Consider the following 21,668-nt stretch of genomic DNA (forward strand, 5'->3'; position numbering starts at 1 on the left):
AGAGATACACTAACACTCTACCAGTGTTTGAATTCAACAGTGGTCGATCTGATATAAACCTCATTGAATCGTATTTGATACCCTACCTTATCAACAAAAAAGCAATTGAACCTTCAGTTATCAAGAAAGCAAACGATTTTGTTTCCTTCAACTTTGGAGACTTTCAGTTTCTGGACATTATGGATTTTTTGGGTAGAGCTACTACTTTAAGCTCTTTTCTCAAAGCTTTCAAAGCCAGTGAGATGAAAACGTACTTTCCATACCAAGGGCTTGATACTCCCAACAAGCTTGACGATCAACAGTTACCGTCGTATGATGATTTTTTTACAGTACATTGAAGAATGGCAAACCTCCCGATAAAGAATTGGTGATTATCAAAAAACTGTTCACACTCGGATAACTGAAGAGCAAGCCATGAAAAACTCGCAATGAAAACCAAACCACCTACCGGACTACAAAACTACAACTGTCTAAAGTCTATCTGGGAACAGGAAAGATGTCCAACCCGTAATTTTCTAGATTGGTATAACGGCAAAGATATTGTTCCTACACTTGAAGCTATGCAGAAAATGATTGATTTTATCATGACAAAAAGATAAACATATTGAAACTTGGCTACTGAATCTAGCGAATAACTGTCTACACTAGTCAACCGGTTATAAGTTTACCCATTCTTCTCGAGTGATAGTGACATGCTGGAAAAGGGAACATATGACCGATGGTCCCTCAATTCTTTTCACAAAGGAAGCAGTAGCAAACGAGACGTTTATTGGAAAATCAAACAACTTGTGTAAATCAATCGTTGGCCTGGATGCCAGTCAACTCTATCCTTATTCCATGTGTCCGGATATGCTTATAGAAGATAGGACTAAAATGAAGAATTAAAAAATTTCAAGGCAAGGCAAAAACGAGTTCGTACGTTTGAAAGTTTTGTTATGTCATATTTTTAAGCAACCAGACCTGAATGAAAAATTGAGAGTAAGTACACTTCAGGAACACAAAAAAATGATTGCTCCAGTGTTGATGATTATTGCAACCATTGTAAGACTGCTTTTGAAGCAAATGGTTGTTATTTACATTTTTGCCCTTGTCAAGAAGCTAGACCGACCCTAACTGATGTTGATATCAAACGAGAAAACAAGAAAGAGAAATGGATGAGCTTCGAAAAAATTACATTCAAGAAAAAGATACTCCATGGAAAAAATGTGGGAGTGTAAATGGTGGGATCAATTTAAAAACATAGTAGACGTAAAAAAATTACGTTAAAATCAATTTTCCTTTCAATAGACCTCTTTCTGCCGTCTCACTACTGCAAAACATTGGAAATGAAACAATGTTTGGCCAGGTGCAATGCAATCTGAAATTTCCAAATGAAGTAAAAGCAAATTTTCCAATTTCCCACCTAATTTCAAAAAAGATGATGTTACCAGAATTAATATTGAGAAATTTTTGAACACTTCTGCGGAAGAATACGATTCGTTAAAACAACCGCAACAAATGTTGATAGCGAGTTTTAATTTAACCAACGGAACCTTTATAACACCACTTTTCAACTTTTAATTGGATCATGAACTAGAGTGTACAAAAACTCATTTATCGTTCAGCCTGTTGTTGATGCAAGGGATAAAAAAATCCCATTAAAATGAATACTAAATTTAATCCGACAAGAAAATTCCGCTGAGAAAAGCTGAAACAAAGAAACTGCTAGGAAAGAGTTCCTATGGCTATCGAATAATGTACACATCAAAACATACAATGATAAATTATCTTGGAGACGAAAAACCCATAAAGCTATCAATAACCAGTTATTCGAGAGACTCAATAACCTAGCTAAAGTTTTATGTGAAGTGGAGCTTGTTAAAACTACTAAAGAACATCGCGAACCATTTTAGTGGGAGTTTTTATACTACAGTATGCCATGCTGAGAATGATAGAGCTTTAATATAACATTTTCGATAATTTTTGCCGTGTCAACAAATTCGAAGAAATTGAATTGGATACAGATTCCCTTAATTTGGCCTGGGCAGAAAATTCTTTAGATGAATGTATTCTTCCCAGGAAGAGAGCAAAATGGACTAAAAAGCGAAGAAAAGACTGTCGAGATGATTTCAGAGCAGATGCGAAAAACAATTTTTCCCCCTACTGGCTGCTCTAAACATAGGAATCATGACAAGAGAGAACCAGGATTGTTCACGGAGGAGTTAAGGTATGTTATGTCTCTTTAGTAAAACCTGTTGCTTTTACAATAGTAAAAGTCAAACATTTAAGTTCAGCAGTAAATGACTGAACAGACGCGCATCAAAAGACTGTGGAGATAGCCCGATGGCGAAGCATCGACAAGCACTGGATGAAGCAGCGAGTTTGAAGTCAACTAATAGAGCATTCAAAACTATTAACTATGCCGTTGCCACTCATGAACAAACTAAAAAAAGGTTGACCTATTTTTACCCCATATGGGAAGTTGAATGTGATGGAATACATAATAAATCACTAAATTTGTAAGAGATTATGTTATAAAGTTGTATAAGATGCTGTAAATTAGTACATTTTCTCTGTTATCAATCTTTGTTTTCAAAAATTTCTCTTTAAACGCTACGTTTGGATTAACACCATATTGATTTTTGATTTTAAAAAAATAATTAGATTCGTAAACATTGCTGTATCGGAGATTTCGGGTGCCAAAATTTTTTTTCCGAAACCTACCATGTTACCATCTAAAACTCTGAAATCTATAACCTTAGAACACTGGGAAACCTATTCCCTATCTATCTTGCACATTGGGAAATCTATAAGACAGATAGAGCACTGAAGCTCATCTAATAAATAAGTTAATAGGTCAAATTCTATCAAATCTTCAAGCTTCGAAGTGTTTTGAAGTTTTTTTGAAATTTTTCAGATCCGAGTTTTTGCGCATCTTACCATTGACTTAGCTTGAACAAAAAAATATAATACCTTCATTTCACAATCTACACGTAATACACCAGTTTACCAAGGAGGTAACGCGCGCCAAAAATTACACATTTTCCACACAAAATAAATAAGTTACCGTTTTTGGTACCATTTTTTAACCATCACACAAACCATGAAACCTTACCAATTCGATCCTCTTTCTTAATACATTGGGAAATATATTCCCTGTTTTAATATTTTAATACATAGGGCGAGGACCGGTCACTCTTTAGCCTATGTGCCTATGTTAATACATGGGGGTCCTCACCCCCCCTGGCTGAACTGCTCCAACATATACTACTGCTGAGATTTGAGTATAATTTCATTTCGTAGCTGAGTTTTATGTTTCAAATATCTATCAAAAACACAGTTTAGATTTTCAGCTTTCCCGCGAATAGATTTTATTTTCAATTTTCATAAGGCTTGTGCTGTTTACGGGGATATTTTGGCTCAGAGAACATCCTTTTGAGGCCCTTTAAGTAAATGGCCAAACAACTATTGTCAGCAAATTTTAGTTTTTTGCCTGGTTAAACTCACAAAATAGTTTCAACAATCATTTAACTAAATTTTCATAGTCAATCACAAGCAATTGAAGAGATAACTGCAGAAACTTTCATTATAACGCTTAAAAACAAACACTGAAAGTTCGTATTTATTTTAATGAAGATAAAAATTTTAAAATAGGAGCTTTGTCCTCATAAATTTCACGAAAAGTACAAATCTTGCCAAAATTGATTACAATTTGAAACATCACAGTTCTCTGGATACAAAACAACCTTGTACTTTTTTTTCTTCCTTACGAGGCAAAAGTGTGCACTGGATAGCCACACAATTTTGTGTCTGCATGTTCCTGGATTCCAGAGACAATTCTTTAAATATGTTAAAATTTCGTCGGAACGATCAAAGAAAAAGAATGATTAAAAGATGAACAAAGGGAGCGTCCTTATTGCAGAATCCGCCTACATTTCACAAAACGCAGTTTGGCCTCGTAATGCTTTTTTGGATTTGCCCATGTAAATTTTTTCAGATTGTTGTTAAAATGCCAGCTATTGTTTTTGAAAGAACTGTTAGTTTTGTCAGATTGTTGTTTGAAACAAAAAAAATAAACAAGTTTTGAATTTTTTTAAATCTATTATCCTAATAATACATATTTGCTGTCGAATAAAACTTAAGCTTGAATCGAATGATAGTTTTGACCAATCTTGCATATAGCGAAATATATTATAAAATTATATTTTGATAGATTCAGTGATTTTTATTTCAAAAAGAAATCAGTTACTGCAGATTTATTTCTAAGAAAGTTTTGCCTGCTGAAAACTTTTAATCTGTGTACTGCAAAAATACGTCCATCACAAGAAGAAATCATTTTAAAAAAATTCGCAAAAACAAAAAAAAACGCTAAGCAGTAGATCGAACAATTTGAATACTAGTGTATAACAGAATACTCGTCAGTGTATTCAATTGTTAGAATATGTTTAACGAGATGGAAATGGCCTCCTCACAACTTGAAAAAGATCATAAAAGTCGACGTTTCCAGCCAAAATAAAATTATGTAAAATTACTTTTAAAAAACAATTGCTAAAACACAAAAAAATGGTGGTTTCGAATCATACAGTTTATCATACGGTTTCGAATCATACAAAATAATACAATTGAGAAGTCAGCCTGGAACGCCCATATCGTATAACCTACTTGAACTAATTAATCTTTTTATTCTGTAAGATGCACATGATTTTGGTAACTAATGAAGCAATTGATATTGGCTTATGGTTGTCTGGCACTGTATTCAACGAAAACGAATCACTTTGAATCTGGTTAATTAAAAAACTAAAAGTTTCGAAAAATGTTAAGAAAAAAATTTAAGGTAATAATTATTTGGCTCTTTTCCAGTTTCCCACCCCCCTCGTAAAATTACAAAACAAAGCTGTTCATAAATTGTTCACACGGCAATTTGCATGTTAGAAATGTTGTAGAAATTTGTTCACTTGTTCACGCTGACACGTTTTAATGCAGTTTATAACATCAAAAGTCATTCTAAATAGACTTTCATTTAATGGATTTCAGAAAAAATCAAAGGGGGGGGGAACTGGGAAAGAGCCAATTATTTTTATCAACGCTCCTTAACAGAAAAAAAATCCTTTTCTTGTCACAATCATAGAGTCAATTTTCAAAATAATTCGCAATCTCTTTTATGAGCAGCTCTAACATCGCAACTTTTTCCAGTCGTCTTCTATCTGATGTTTCTGTTTGAATCCCACGTCTTAGTCTGATTTCAAACAGGCTTTTGTGACGTGAAGAACATCAATCCGATAATCTCAAACAACACCTGACATGCAAAGTCACAAAAGCGAGATTTTAATTTAAATTGGGGAACAATCTAAACCGGACTCTTAAAGCAATGTGCAAAATACATTTTATGTAAAATGAAGCAAATCGAACATTAAAATCTGCTAATTTGTAGTGATTTAAAACAAAAACAACGCTTAAAACTGAAAAAAACTTCTCAAGCAAATCTAAAATATGACCTGGTGATTTTGTTATTATGAGCTAATTTTTTTGTTATTGTTTCCCCGGGTTGAGCTCACATTGAAAATCAGCAATAACAAAGTGAAAAACACAGCGATCGCTATCGATGAATGATTGATGTTCATTGCCACAATAACAAATTTTCTTGCGGATAGATTATAGATAGTTTGGCTAAATTTCAGCGATGAAACAGCGATAAAAATCAATCAAAATGAGCAAAAATAGTGATCTAGAGCGGTTTGCTCACTTTGATCTCAGCTTTGTAGTCATCTATGCTACCTTTGCGCCACCAGGTCATAGGTAAAAGATTGTTAAAGGGCTTGCCAACTTACACTCTGTTGTGGAAGCTACTAGAATGAGGTAAAACGTCTTAAGTTTTAGCGCTAATTTTCTACGGAATCATTGCTGAAATAGCTCTGAATTATCGCAGGTTTAGCTATTATACACTGATTTAAACTCTGATTCATACATTAATCAGTGCTGGAAAATAGCGATCAGTGGGATATTACAGAAAAAGCGATAATTAAAGGTGGGACTCTAACCCGGGTTATTATACGCCAATTTCGATTTCATACTTAACTTTATTCTGAAGAAATGTAATTTGTTCTAGAAATATCATTAACATGAGCTCAAATGCTTAGGAAATATTTTTTCTGCTATCGGTTAAGTGGAATTATGGGGTATAAAATAGGTCAAAATGGCTGAAATTAGATAATTTATATGAGCGAAATTTTCAGTTTCATTTCAAAGCGCACGTTATGCAAACAAATGCTAGGCCGAAATGAACCCAGAGTGAGTCGGGGCAAGCTTTTTGAAAAAGAATCGGGACCCAGAAAAAGAAAAACTACAAGCCATTAAGTAGAGTCAAGAGGTATAAAAATTGCATTTTTTAGCTTTCAAGCAAAATAGAGAACGAAACTTTTGCAGTTAAACAAAACGGCAGATACGGCAAAAATGTTTAGTCAATTATTTTGCTTGAAAGCTAAAAGTTACCACTTTGCCACTTTAATGTCCCATGACTCTACATATGACATGCAGATACATTTTTCTGGTTCAAAAAGCTTGCCCTGACCGACTTTGTTAGTCTACTAGATGTTCCCATGTGAAAACTCGACGTATGATGAAATATTAGTAGAACATATCAGGATACAAAACAGTAAAATAAATTTTCAAGGCGTAGTTTTTTTATTCAACTAAAAAGCGCCAAAAAATGTTCTTCGTGCCAAAAAAAGCCTGTAGATAAAAGAAACAGTTTTTGAATCGAAACTAACCGTTCGAAAAGCAATGATCCAAGCTATGTTCAAATAAGAGTTTTTCTTTATTCTTAAGAGAAGAAAGAATTCGGATTTTTATTGGTTTATTGGCCAGGAATTGACTGAAACCTCTGCAATTTTTTGGGTAAATTTTCAAAATCTGAGTTAATTTTTTTCAGCACTATTTTTTTATATTGCTTTTTAAATTTATAAAACCTGCATGAGGGCTCAGTTTTGAACCATACTTTTCGAACGAATACTTTCATGTCCATAAGCCGTGAATCTCATAAGCCGTGAAGCAGTGTTTGTAGAGAAAAAAGCAAAAAATTGAGAAATGTTTGTACATTTCATTGCTTGAAAACTAAAAGTTGCAATTTCTATGTCCCGTGACGGTAGGTTTTTTATTTTTCAGCGTGAAACATGGAGATGTATAAAAATTGAAAATAATCGAAACATTTTTTGATGACTTTTTTTCAAATTATTATAACAAACATTTTAAAAGGCACTCAGATGCTTGGCATAAAGTTTGCTGTCGGTTCTCTAGATCCGTTTCTGAATCTTTAGACTGTTCTCTAGATGACTTATGGTTCTCTAGATCCATTTAATGGTTTTCGGACACTTTTTCAACTATTTTAAACTATTTTTAGATAAAATGGTTGTTTTGGGCGCCCGCTCTACCTAAAAATTGGCTCCTAGAAAAAAATATTTTAGTTTGTCGGCCAGGAAATCATGTGGTAAAAGAGTATCAAGATGAGGACCCCTCTGCGGCCCCGGGTCAAACCCCTCAGGAGCAGGAGGTCTTTCTCCGAGTCTTACTAAATTGCTAGCAAAACCAATTTAGTGGACCTAAAAAATAAACATAGTTTTTTTTTCTAAATCTGCCCCCTCTCTGAGTTTTTTTAGTTCTTTCCATTTAGTTTAGCATTTACCAACTCATTCTCGCGCTAGAGCGCTCGCAAGTTCTAATTAGAAAACTAGAAATTGGATATATAGACTGTTTTAAAAGGGGCATTTAGCCTTCTGAAAAGTTAGATTGTTTTTTATTTCACGTTTTGCAATTTATTTGAGCTCAACCATGCATCATTTGCATCAGATCGTCACTAAGATGTCTTTGTAATGAAATCACGCAAACAACACATTTTCGGACGAGAGAATTCGCGGATCCTAATTAGAAAAACTTGGGTTCAATTGACATGCAGATTGTTTCAAAAGGGCATTTATTCTTCTAAAAAGTTTGATTGTTTTTTATTTGAGGTTTTAAAAACTTATTTAAGATGAACCATGTAATATTTGCATCAGAATGCCATCAAGATGTCTTATAATGAAATCACACAACCAAAACATTTTCGGCCGAGAGCATTTGTTTGCGTGTTCTTATTAGAAAACTTTGGGTTCATTTGACATTCAGAAAGTCAGATTGTTTTAAAACAGGCATTTAGTCTTCTAAAAAAGTTTGATTGTTTTTTATTTGAAGTTTTTAAAACTTATTTGAGCTCGACCATGCACTATTTGCATCAGAATGTCATTAAGATGTCTTTGTAATGAATTCACACAACCAACTCATTTTCGGACGAGAACATTTGCGTGTTGTAATTACAAAACTTTGGGTTCATTTGATATACGGATTGTTTTAAAAGAGGCATTCAGTCTTGCAAAATATTTCATTGTTTTTTTCAAGTTTTTGCGTTATATTTGAGCTCAACCATGTATTCTTTGCATCAGAATGTCGTTAAGATGTCTTCATAATGAATTCACACAAATAACTCATTTTCGGACGAGAGCATTTGCGTGTTCTAAAAACAAAATTTTGGGTTCATTGACATACAGATTGTTTTAAGAGGGGAATCTAGTAGGGTAAAGTGTTTGGATTTTCTTTGTTCAAAGTTGTTGTAATTTATTTGAGTTCTACCATGCAACAATTGCATCAGAATGTCATTAAGATGTCTTTGTAATGAAATCACGCAAACAAAATATTTTCGGACGTGAGAATTCGCGTGTCCTAATTAGAAAAATTTGGGTTCAATTGACATGCATATTGTTTCAAAAGGGCATTTAGTCTTCTAAAAAGATTGATTGTTTTTTATTTGAGGTTTTAAAAACTTATTTAAGATGAACCATGTAATATTTGCATCAGAATGCCATCAAGATGTCTTTATAATGAAATCACACAACCAAAACATTTTCGGCCGAGAGCATTTGTTTGCGTGTTCTTATTAGAAAACTTTGGGTTCATTTGACATTCAGAAAGTCAGATTGTTTTAAAAGAGGCATTTAATCTTCTAAAAAAGTTTGATTGTTCTTTTATTTGAAGTTTTTAAAAATTATTTGAGCTCGAACATGCATCATTTGCATCATAATGTCATTAAGATGTCTTTGTAATGAATTCACACAACCAACTCATCTTCGGACGAGAACATTTGCGTGTTGTAATTACAAAACTTTGGGTTCATTTGACATACGGAATGTTTTAAAAGAGGCATTCAGTCTTGCAAAATATTTCATTGTTTTTTTTTCAAGTTTTTGCGATATATTTGAGCTCAACCATGTATTCTTTGCATCAGAATGTCAGTAAGATGTCTTCATAATGAATTCACACAAATAACTCATTTTCGGACGAGAGCATTTGCGTGTTCTAAGTACAAAATTTTGGAATCATTGACATACAGATTTTTTTTAAAAGGGGCATTTACACATGTAAAATGTTTGATTTTTTTTGTAAATTGTTTTTGCAATTTATTTGAGCTCAACCATGTAACATTTGCATCAGAATGTCGTTAAGATGTCTTCATAATGAATTCAAACAAATAACTCATTTTCGGACGAGAGCATTTGCGTTTTCTAAGTACAAAATTTTGGGTTCATTGACACACAGGTTGTTTTAAGAGAGGCATCTAGTAGGGTAAAATGTTCGGATTTTCTTTGTTTAAAGTTGTTGTAATTTATTTGAGTTCAACCATGCAACACTTACATCAGAATGTCATTAAGATGTCTTTGTAATGAAATCACGCAAACAACACTTTTTCGGACGAGAACATTTGCGTGTTGTAATTACAAAACTTTGGGTTCATTTGCCATACGGAATGTTTTAAAAGAGGCATTCAGTCTTGCAAAATATTTCATTGTTTTTTTTTTTCAAGTTTTTGCAATTTATTTGAGCTCAACCATGCATCATTTGCATCAGATCGTCATTAAGATGTCTTTGTAATGAAATCACGCAAATAACACATTTTCGGACGAGAGAATTCGCGGATCCTAATTAGAAAAACTTGGGTTCAATTGACATGCAGATTGTTTCAAAAGGGCATTTATTCTTCTAAAAAGTTTGATTGTTTTTTATTTGAGGTTTTAAAAACTTATTTAAGATGAACCATGTAATATTTGCATCAGAATGCCATCAAGATGTCTTATAATGAAATCACACAACCAAAACATTTTCGGCCGAGAGCATTTGTTTGCGTGTTCTTATTAGAAAACTTTGGGTTCATTTGACATTCAGAAAGTCAGATTGTTTTAAAACAGGCATTTAGTCTTCTAAAAAAGTTTGATTGTTTTTTATTTGAAGTTTTTAAAACTTATTTGAGCTCGACCATGCACTATTTGCATCAGAATGTCATTAAGATGTCTTTGTAATGAATTCACACAACCAACTCATTTTCGGACGAGAACATTTGCGTGTTGTAATTACAAAACTTTGGGTTCATTTGATATACGGATTGTTTTAAAAGAGGCATTCAGTCTTGCAAAATATTTCATTGTTTTTTTCAAGTTTTTGCGTTATATTTGAGCTCAACCATGTATTCTTTGCATCAGAATGTCGTTAAGATGTCTTCATAATGAATTCACACAAATAACTCATTTTCGGACGAGAGCATTTGCGTGTTCTAAAAACAAAATTTTGGGTTCATTGACATACAGATTGTTTTAAGAGGGGAATCTAGTAGGGTAAAGTGTTTGGATTTTCTTTGTTCAAAGTTGTTGTAATTTATTTGAGTTCTACCATGCAACAATTGCATCAGAATGTCATTAAGATGTCTTTGTAATGAAATCACGCAAACAAAATATTTTCGGACGAGAGAATTCGCGTGTCCTAATTAGAAAAATTTGGGTTCAATTGACATGCATATTGTTTCAAAAGGGCATTTAGTCTTCTAAAAAGATTGATTGTTTTTTATTTGAGGTTTTAAAAACTTATTTAAGATGAACCATGTAATATTTGCATCAGAATGCCATCAAGATGTCTTTATAATGAAATCACACAACCAAAACATTTTCGGCCGAGAGCATTTGTTTGCGTGTTCTTATTAGAAAACTTTGGGTTCATTTGACATTCAGAAAGTCAGATTGTTTTAAAAGAGGCATTTAATCTTCTAAAAAAGTTTGATTGTTCTTTTATTTGAAGTTTTTAAAAATTATTTGAGCTCGAACATGCATCATTTGCATCATAATGTCATTAAGATGTCTTTGTAATGAATTCACACAACCAACTCATCTTCGGACGAGAACATTTGCGTGTTGTAATTACAAAACTTTGGGTTCATTTGACATACGGAATGTTTTAAAAGAGGCATTCAGTCTTGCAAAATATTTCATTGTTTTTTTTTCAAGTTTTTGCGATATATTTGAGCTCAACCATGTATTCTTTGCATCAGAATGTCAGTAAGATGTCTTCATAATGAATTCACACAAATAACTCATTTTCGGACGAGAGCATTTGCGTGTTCTAAGTACAAAATTTTGGAATCATTGACATACAGATTTTTTTTAAAAGGGGCATTTACACATGTAAAATGTTTGATTTTTTTTGTAAATTGTTTTTGCAATTTATTTGAGCTCAACCATGTAACATTTGCATCAGAATGTCGTTAAGATGTCTTCATAATGAATTCAAACAAATAACTCATTTTCGGACGAGAGCATTTGCGTTTTCTAAGTACAAAATTTTGGGTTCATTGACACACAGGTTGTTTTAAGAGTGGCATCTAGTAGGGTAAAATGTTCGGATTTTCTTTGTTTAAAATTGTTGTAATTTATTTGAGTTCAACCATGCAACACTTACATCAGAATGTCATTAAGATGTCTTTGTAATGAAATCACGCAAACAACACTTTTTCGGACGAGAGAATTCGCGTGTCCTTATTAGAAAAATTTGGGTTCAATTGACATGCAGATTGTTTCAAAAGGGCATTTAGTCTTCTAAAAAGATTGATTGTTTTTTATTTGAGGTTTTAAAAACTTATTTAAGATGAACCATGTAATATTTGCATCAGAATGCCATCAAGATGTTTTTATAATGAAATCACACAACCAAAACATTTTCGGCCGAGAGCATTTGTTTGCGTGTTCTGATTAGAAAACTTTGGGTTCATTTGACATTCAGAAAGTCAGATTGTTTTAAAAGAGGCATTTAATCTTCTAAAAAATTTTGATTGATTTTTTTAATTGAAGTTTTTAAAATTTATTTGAGCTCAACCATGTATTCTTTGCATCAGAATGTCGTTAAGATGTCTTCATAATGAATTCACACAAATAACTCATTTTCGGACGAGAGCATTTGCGTGTTCTAAGTACAAAGTTTTGGGTTCATTGACATACAGATTGTTTTAAGAGGGGCATATAGTAGGGTAAAATGTTTGGATTTTCTTTGTTTAAAGTTGTTGTAATTTATTTGAGTTCAACCATGCAACACTTACATCAGAATGTCATTAAGATGTCTTTGTAATGAAATCACGCAAACAACACATTTTCGGACGAGAGAATTCGCGTGTCCTTATTAGAAAAATTTGGGTTCAATTGACATGCAGATTGTTTCAAAAGGGCATTTAGTCTTCTAAAAAGATTGATTGTTTTTTATTTGAGGTTTTAAAAACTTATTTAAGATGAACCATGTAATATTTGCATCAGAATGCCATCAAGATGTCTTTATAATGAAATCACACAACCAAAACATTTTCGGCCTAGAGCATTTGTTTGCGTGTTCTTATTAGAAAACTTTGGGTTCATTTGACATTCAGAAAGTCAGATTGTTTTAAAAGAGGCATTTAATCTTCTAAAAAAGTTTGATTGTTTTTTTATTTGAAGTTTTTAAAATTTATTTGAGCTCGAACATGCATCATTTGCATCAAAATGTCATTAAGATGTTTTTGTAGTGAATTCACACAACCAACTCATTTTCGGACGAGAACATTTGCGTGTTGTAATTACAAAACTTTGGGTTCATTTGACATACGGAATGTTTTAAAAGAGGCATTCAGTCTTGCAAAATATTTCATTGTTTTTTTTTTCAAGTTTTTGCGATATATTTGAGCTCAACCATGTATTCTTTGCATCAGAATGTCGTTAAGATGTCTTCATAATGAATTCACACAAATAACTCATTTTCGGACGAGAGCATTTGCGTGTTCTAAGTACAAAATTTTGGGTTCATTGACATACAGATTGTTTTAAGAGGGGCATATAGTGGGGTAAAATGTTTGGATTTTCTTTGTTTAAAGTTGTTGTAATTTGTTTGAGTTCAACCATGCAACATTTGCATCAGAATGTCATTAGATGTCTTTATAATGAAATCACACAACCAAAACATTTTCGGCCGAGAGCATTTGATTGCGTGTTCTTATTAGAAAACTTTGGGTTCATTTGACATTCAGAAAATCAGATTGTTTTAAAAGAGGCATTTAGTCTTCTAAAAAAGTTTGATTGTTTTTTTATTTGAAGTTTTTAAAATTTATTTGAGCTCGACTATGCATCATTTGCATCAGAATGTCATTAAGATGTCTTTGTAATGAATTCACACAAACAACTCATTTTCGGACGAGAACATTTGCGTGTTGTAATTAAAAAATTTTGGGTTCATTTGTTATACGGATTGTTTTAAAAGAGGCATTCAGTCTTGCAAAATATTTCATTGTTTTTTTTTTCAAGTTTTTGCGATATATTTGAGCTCAACCATGAATTCTTTGCATCAGACTGTCGTTAAGATGTCTTCATAATGAATTCACACAAATAACTCATTTACGGACGAGAGCATTTGCGTGTCCCAATTAGAAATTTTTGGGTTCATTTGACATACAGTTTGATTTAAAAGAGGCGTTTAGTCTTCCAAATTGTTTGAGAGTTTTTTTTTGATGTTTTTGAAATTTGTTTGAGCTCAACCATGTATCGTTTGCATCAGGATGTCCATAAGATATCTTTGTAATGAATTCAGGCCACCCTTTCGTTTTTGGACGAGAGCATGTGCGTGTTCCAATTAGAAAATTTTGGGTTCATTTGACTTACAGATTGTTTTAAAAGGGGCATTTAGTCTTGTAAAATGTTTGATTGTTTTTTTTTTTCAAAGTTTTTGCAACTTATTGGAGCTCAGTCTTGTAACAATCGCATCAAAGTGTCATTAAGATTTCTTTTTGTAATGAATAGTTCAGGTGTCACTAAAGCACAAAAAAAATCAAATGAAAACAATACTTTTAAATCTTTGTAATCAAGACTGCTTTTACCAGGACACAAAAACTAAACTGATTTTCTTTGAGCAAAGTCTTCTTAGAAAGGTTGGCAGCATTTCGAAAACTAATGAGTAAATTCAAACTCACAAAACAAGAGACTGCTTGTATCAGGGTGAAACCCTATCTAGTCTGAATACCCTTTAAGTTGCATAGAACATTTTTTGATTAAATCTTTTTCCATATTTTGAAAATTGAACAAAAAAGATTTTAAAAAATTCGAAAAATGTCAACCAGATTTTTGTAGAAACATCTTCCTTTTTATGCGCTATATAAACGGCATTTATCGAAAAGTTAAAAAATCAAAAAAAATACACCGAGCAGAAGCATCCCATATTGTCAAAAAAAATTGAATAAAACAAAAGTTATCTCGCGTAACGAATTGATTCAGATAAACTGTCATATGAAAGAAACTCATGTTTTTTGTCTACTGTAAAATTCGCCATTTTCGGCGGACGTTTTTTTTATCATAAAAACGAACAGATGTACTGAGTTAAGATATAAACGGATGAGTTGCCCACAATTTTTTTTTCAAACAAGTGTGGAGTTGTCGAATTTCTCCAATTCGCCAACTCGGAGAACTTTCGCTCACAGTTTTTCTACTTTTCTGTTAACGCGTATTAAATATGGCGAGTTACTCAAGCTCACAACTCATTCTAAAGCAGTCTAATTGATCCAAAAGGCCAATAGTTGCAAAATTTATCAAAAATTTTTTATTGAGTGTGAGGAGATTCGCAAACAAATCAATGAATGCTTTTAAAAGATGTAACGAAACTCTTTGCCAAAAGCTTTCTTCAAACTTTTTAAGGGCAGCTATAAAAGTCTAGAAATTGCTCTAATACGAGCAGTCTGGTTTCATTTTGAAAACTTTTGAACATACGGTTTTTTCTGCATATGTGCTTCACTCAATGTTTGGAAATAAAACAATAAATACTCAAATTAAGTAACTTAACCCTGTTCAAAAGTCTTTAAGAGTTCTAGAGCAATTAAGAACATAGATCTAGAACATAGGTAACCGCAATCGAAACTCAGTAAAAAGTTTTTTGCTGTACAAATTAGCCGGTTGCATGTGCTCAAAGTAATATCGACATTTTTTCCTAATTTTGGCGGTGTCACCCCGCACCGGAGTTCCATGGATAATAATCGATTATAATGGAAAAAGCTTGTCTAAAAGTTGTCATTATAATCCATTATTGTGGCAAATTTAGACCACGTAACCGATTAGGTGGTCATTAAAATCGATTTTTTTCGAAAAATAAAAATCCATTATAATCCATTATAATCCATTAAAATCTTTTATTTTTGGCAATGAAATCGATTATTTTTGCCAAGATAATCCAGTATAATTGAGTATTTTTGCAATAAAAATCCATTATAATCCATTATCATCGATTATAATACATTATATTTTTTGAACCAATTTCGATTATTTTTGCAGAATTTTTGCAAGTTTTGCAGGAAATCTGCAAAAAGTATGCCATGTCTTTTACTAAATACCATGTCTAATGTCACCACCTCAAGTAATTTTCAACTCTCCGCAATTAAAGAGAGGGGGTGTCAATCATAAACCCACTCCCCCAAACTCTACCAATAAATAGGGGGGTACGGGGGCAAATGGCACTTGAAGTAAACGGAGGGAACACCGCTCAAACCACAATAAATAATATATTCGACGTGAAATGTAACATTTTATGAAACATTTTACGTAGCAACTGCACTAAACAGGAAATGAGATAAATTTGATAAAACTGTAAATTTCACAAATAACCTCTCGAAAAACTCCATTATAATCAATTTTTATCGATTATAATGGATTATATTGGCATAAAAAACATAGGGATTATAATCCATTTTTAATGGATTATAATCGATTATTTTTTAATTTATTGAGACAAACCACGAAAATTCAATATAATCGATTATTATCCATGGAAATCCGGTGCGGGACGTGTTAAATTCCTGTAGTGAAAAGTTATACAAATTGCAAAAAATGATTCAACTTCAATCAAAGCATTGACTTCAGTAATCCGCTTTTGTTCTAGATCAGTATCGCTATTTTGATACACAGCTTTTACACACAAGTAATGCTTGTTATAAAACTTCAGGCTGCCGCTCAAATCAGTATTTCGTTAATTCTTCGCCCCATACCACGTTTTTACGGCTCGTAAATTTGCGTGCCAATACACCTAAAAAGCTGCTGAGTTTGCGTGCGAAAAACTGGACAAAATTGTTCCTAACAAAGCAAAGCCCTGATTGTTCCGACTGCATTTTAAAGTATATGGAATAATTTTTGGTTTAAGAAAATGGGTGATATTTGAAAAAAAAGAACGTTTTTGTATAAGTTTTTTATTCATCACCCAACAAACTATTTAAAGTACAAAATGATATATTTCGCTTACAGCGAAGTAATAAACAAACGATTTCTTAGAAGGACTAAGATTCCTCTTACGAGTGATTAGCATGAAATATATTGCGGGTCAGTTGTTCCAAATTGGCGAAACTGGCTTTTTTCAAACACCCATAACTTAACGAAAAATGACCATAGGTGAAGTATCTTTTTAATTTGATCTCAGGTTTTTTTGTAATATGTTTCGAAAATTATTTTTGTTTAATTTGCTTGCTAAAAAGACTAAATTTGCCATGTGAAAGAAAAACACCCCGAGCACTAGCATTTTCTTTGAAAGTAGTCGGAGCAAAACTAAATTTTGGGTTGACAATATCAAAAACAAAACTGCTTGTATCAAGGCAAAGTCCTGATTGTTCCGACTGCCATCTATTTAGCCGCGAATATATTTTGGTAAATTAAAAATTGGCAAAGGTATTTTGGCTAATCAGATTAAAATTAAATGTTGGAGCTAAAGTTGTGTATGGAACTAAAAAAAAACAATTAGCTGCCTCAAATCAATTTGGAACGATATTGTAGCGCTGGAAAAAGCACCACTCGTGTAAACTAAAAAACGAGGATATAGCGACTTGCATGCGTGCCGCCTAGCATGCGCAAATAGAGTAATTATCCGATTAGTTTTCTAATCACAACCTGCAAAAACGAATTTTATTTGAATAAAATATGCAGTGTCGGGTCTTACTCATTTTCTTCGGAAAACGAAGCAATAAACTGCAAAATTTTGAACCGAATTATTAGGACCTCAATTAACCCAGGAGTGATTTGCATGAAAATTGCCGTATGGAAACTATGAATTATACTTTTTGAACTCCAAAGATTCCCGAGTCGGCGTGTTTTTTCGGGAAAATTGGTCAAATAAAATGACTACCGCTTGTGTATTTCTAACACTCTTTTAAAAAAACAAGTACATAACGAAGTCGAATTAAAATGCAATGTATTTCAACCATAAGGTCATGCTTTAGTGGATGTGGTGTCGGGCCCGAGCGGACGGCTATGCCTTAGTGGAATACTGGCTAAATAATTTTTGAAATTTTGAATCCTGGAATCCTGGAGGAAAAAAAATAATAAAATTTATTAATTTTTCTTGTAGAATATTTTTAATTCAAAAGAATATTTACCATAAAGCGTTCATTGAAGTTTCCAAAACTAGTTCCACAAATTAATTAAAATCATTCAAATGAAGACTTACTTGGCCCATTCCAATAACTAAATGTGGTACTTGATTTTGCGTGGAAAATTAGGTTTTAGGAATGATGTTTTTGATGAACACTGGAATTTCGGCTGCATTTTACTATAAATTAGATATCAGTTATTGAATAGCAAAGCTAATCAACTTGTTTTCCACAGATTTAGCGCTGCATATTACCAGATCCGTACAAGAATTCTCAACACCTCGAGAAAATATTGGGAAAACCGTTGTGAAAATAGTATTGAGCTATGTGTACAGAGCTGAGCCAATTCATGTGCATCAAATTTGCATCAATAATCGTATGGCATTTTCAGTTCTTAAATACAATCAAAGATTCGACAAGAAATCTGTTATGAAAAGTTTTGTTTCAATGAAGCTTTTTTCACGCTGTTTTATTGAATTACATTTTCAATTTATTCATAAATACTCTTAATTCTTATAATGGATAAAGGCGCAAAAAACCTGCCTGCATAAGTGATTGAAGTCTGTTGAGTTTTGGAGAGCATAAATTTTAGCAAGCAAAGCAATCTTACCAAAAATATATTGACCATGAAAAAAATGAACACCTTGATAATAACTCACCTTTGTTCACCAGAAGCCACAACTCACGAGATTACAGCAAGATCAGAAGCAACTGAAAACCTGGTGTATTTGATTATAGAATCAATGAAAACAACAAAAAATTACAAGGGTGAAAACTATATATTTTTTGCAGAAATAATGTTGTCATGAAATTTTGTTTCGGTTGGCGGACTGAAATGTATTTTTTAACTCTGGGATGATTGCAGAAAGGGAGTCAAGAATGGATATGAAGAACAGTAATAAATTAAGCTTAAGATATTTCTCAATAAAAGCACGCTTTTGAATTAGGAAGATTTTAATCTGTGGTGTTTTTTAAAATAACCAGTAAAACAAACCATCTGATGAGGTTCAAGTAGACTAAACGGGAAGCAATGATTACTGCCAACTCTTAATGCAAAAGGTAATTACGACCGGAATTATAAAAGAAATGCGAATTTTTTGTCTAAGGAAAAATGCCACATTTCTTCCAATCAGGTTTTTTCTTCTAGTTAAATATAAAAATTACGGGGAAAACCTACTGAAAATTCATAAATCTACATATGGCTATTTTTGACACGTTTAAAGATTAGACCGATCACTTATAGAGAAATTGTCTACTCTCAAAAATGCCAGCGTTCTTTCAAGCGTTTTTCGCTCAAGTGCTAGCTATGAAAAAATGATTAACAAAATGAAAGAATATATATAATGTTCCAAATTTGGTAGCTCTTTACCTCAACCTTTTAATTTATCCCAGTATAAAGCCAACGATGATATCACTTGGAATTGTACGGCAAATAGGAATCTTTACGCATTATGGGGGTTTGATAATTGCCATATGAGCGAACATTCTAATTTTTGGTAACCGCCGAACTACAGGGAAAAATTCGTCCATCTCAGAAATCATTCCAAATTGAATTGAGTCTAGCTAAGTGATTCAAAAGAATCCGTTTTTTAAAATTATCGTAGGTTTTTAAAAGAAAATGTACTTCAACTCTCTTTCTATAAATGTCAAGGCTTCGTATGTATGTTCACATGAAAACTTTACAATCAATAAAAAGCACTGATTCAGTTGTCATGCCAATTTTTGAATATATGTTTATACATACATACATACATTATGTATGTATGTATGTATAAACCTATATTCAAAAATTGGCATGACAACTGAATCGGTGCGTTTTATTGATTGTAAAGTTTTCATGTGAACATACATACGAAGCCTTGACATTTATAGAATGAGTTTGAAGTACATTTTCAAAAAAAATCTATGATAATAGAAAAAATCATTTAGGTAGTCTCCATTCAAAATCCCTCCCTCGGGAAAAGCATAGATCCGCTTCTGCATTTGTATATGAGCAGGACCTTACAAACGAGATCCTGTAAACTAATTGACAGAAGAAAGAAAAACGATATTTAGGCTTGTAATACACAAAAATTTTAATTTCTCTCGAGGCGGCGAGCTGATCTAGCTCAGAAAATGTTTCCAAATGAATGACGACCAGCTATTTGGATGAATTGTTGATTACAAGATGCAAGAACAAAAGAAACTTTTTTAATGAAATAATGAACATCTGAAATGTTCACATACGATGAATGAAGACCAACCCCCCCCCCCCCCCGAACTTCCAGAACTCAACCTACCTCACCAACCAAAGGGTCCCTTTGGTATTGTTGTCTTATGACATCCGTTTCTGGCCGACCAACCCTAAAATTTTTCTAAAGGCGCCTTGGAAAATATATACTAACATTGAAAGGGAGCGCTCGCCGAATTAAACGCGAACTTTTGTCATAGTTTTCCTAAAAATTCCAAAAAAACGGCATTTTTGACCTGTTTTTTGAGCAATTTTTTTTGTCAAAATAGGGTCTTTATAGTGTTCTGGGAACGCTTAGAAAATCAAATTGGTCAATCTAAGAAAAAAGCCGTCAACATGTTTTAAACAATTTTGAAAATCAGCCCCCTCCTTTAGAAAATCCCTAGATCTGCCCTCGATTAAAAATTTTATGAAAATTTCATGGGAAACCATAGAAACTAAACGAGATCTAAGCATTCTTATGAAAGGAGTTCCAATAAAATTTCAATTTCAAAAGACTTCGAGCATTTTAGAGGAAACCAAAAAAATGAAGACTTTGTTCGATTACAAAAATCAAAAAAAAATTCTGAATGTTATCAATTACAAAAATGAATCATAATTATAGAAAAAAGTAAACATTGATAATCTGAAAAAATATTGTGGTTTTCTCTCAGTAGACAAACAAAAATAAACCAGTAGCAGTGATATGTCTGTATCATACCTGTCAGAAAAAAATGTATACGAACAACCCATTTTTCTCCATAAAAATAAGGAACACTGTCATGAACTTTGAAAATTTTTTGATTTTATTTTTTTGATTTTTTTTTTCATACATTTCAATTTTAAAAAATGATGCCCACCCATCAATGCCAAAGTTGAAAAAAAAATTGCTGTAAGAAAATGAAAGAAGATATTAGAGACACACTTGATTGGCATTAATTGACGGACAAATTGTACTTGTATCGGTGATATCGAAGAGATATCCACTGATGTAATCAGTTTAATTCAACTTAGGTATCTTAATTTAGAGCATTTTGCACACAATTCATCCATTTAAATAATGTCAAACATGACGTAATGACGTTCAGGCTCAAAGATTTCTGCTGCTGTTTAGAGCAAACTGTTCTGCTCATTGAAAAAATCTGGTTCAGTCTGCCTTCCAATACCTAGTAAGTGTTCTAACTCAGATCTGAAACAATCTGTATCAGATCTAGTTTTCAGACCTAAACTAGGTTGCGAAAAGTTAATATAATGCTTGGATACATTAAGAGTGAGATAATTCAGATCTAACTTCCGATTTGCATTTTCTTTCTTGGTTTTTTCTGATCTAAAAAAAATGAAAGCTTTTGAACACAATTTTGCAATTTTAGGTTTACTGTTTTTTTTAATAGCAAGTACACTAGCAAAGTCTCAAAATTTCCGAAAAATGAGATAAACAATGGAAACGCATAAGTAGCGAATGATAAACAAAAGTTCTTATAGGTCTTTTAATATGTCAATTTTTAAAAGTTTTTTAAAACTACTGAACAAAAATTTAGTTTGACAAAAAACTGTTTTCATAATTATTTAAAAAATTTTTGCTCAAAATGCATGTATAATAACTTAACTAAGGTTTTCTCAGATCTCATTTCGGAAATGAAGTTTATTTTTCAAGGTTAAAACAGATCTAGAATATTTTGATTCAGATTCAAAATTCAGATGTAAAAAATTTAATTCCAGATCTGA

The 21,668-nt window shown here is 32.5% G+C and overlaps 1 protein-coding gene across 1 annotated transcript in view; it reads right to left on the minus strand.

The window, feature by feature from the left end:
* The window catches only part of LOC134842485 (G-protein coupled receptor 54-like), a 201,155-nt gene extending 182,261 nt beyond the window's left edge, over nt 1-18,894 (minus strand). Inside the window, exon 1 of the mRNA XM_063858847.1 lies at nt 18,394-18,894. The gene's annotated coding sequence lies outside the window, so the exon portion shown is untranslated. The remainder of the gene's footprint in view (nt 1-18,393) is intronic.
* Between the last annotated feature and the right edge of the window lie 2,774 nt (nt 18,895-21,668).

The sequence above is a fragment of the Symsagittifera roscoffensis genome, chromosome 3 (assembly GCF_963678635.1).
Source record: "Symsagittifera roscoffensis chromosome 3, txSymRosc1.1, whole genome shotgun sequence".
NCBI classification, from domain to species: Eukaryota; Metazoa; Xenacoelomorpha; order Acoela; family Convolutidae; genus Symsagittifera; species Symsagittifera roscoffensis.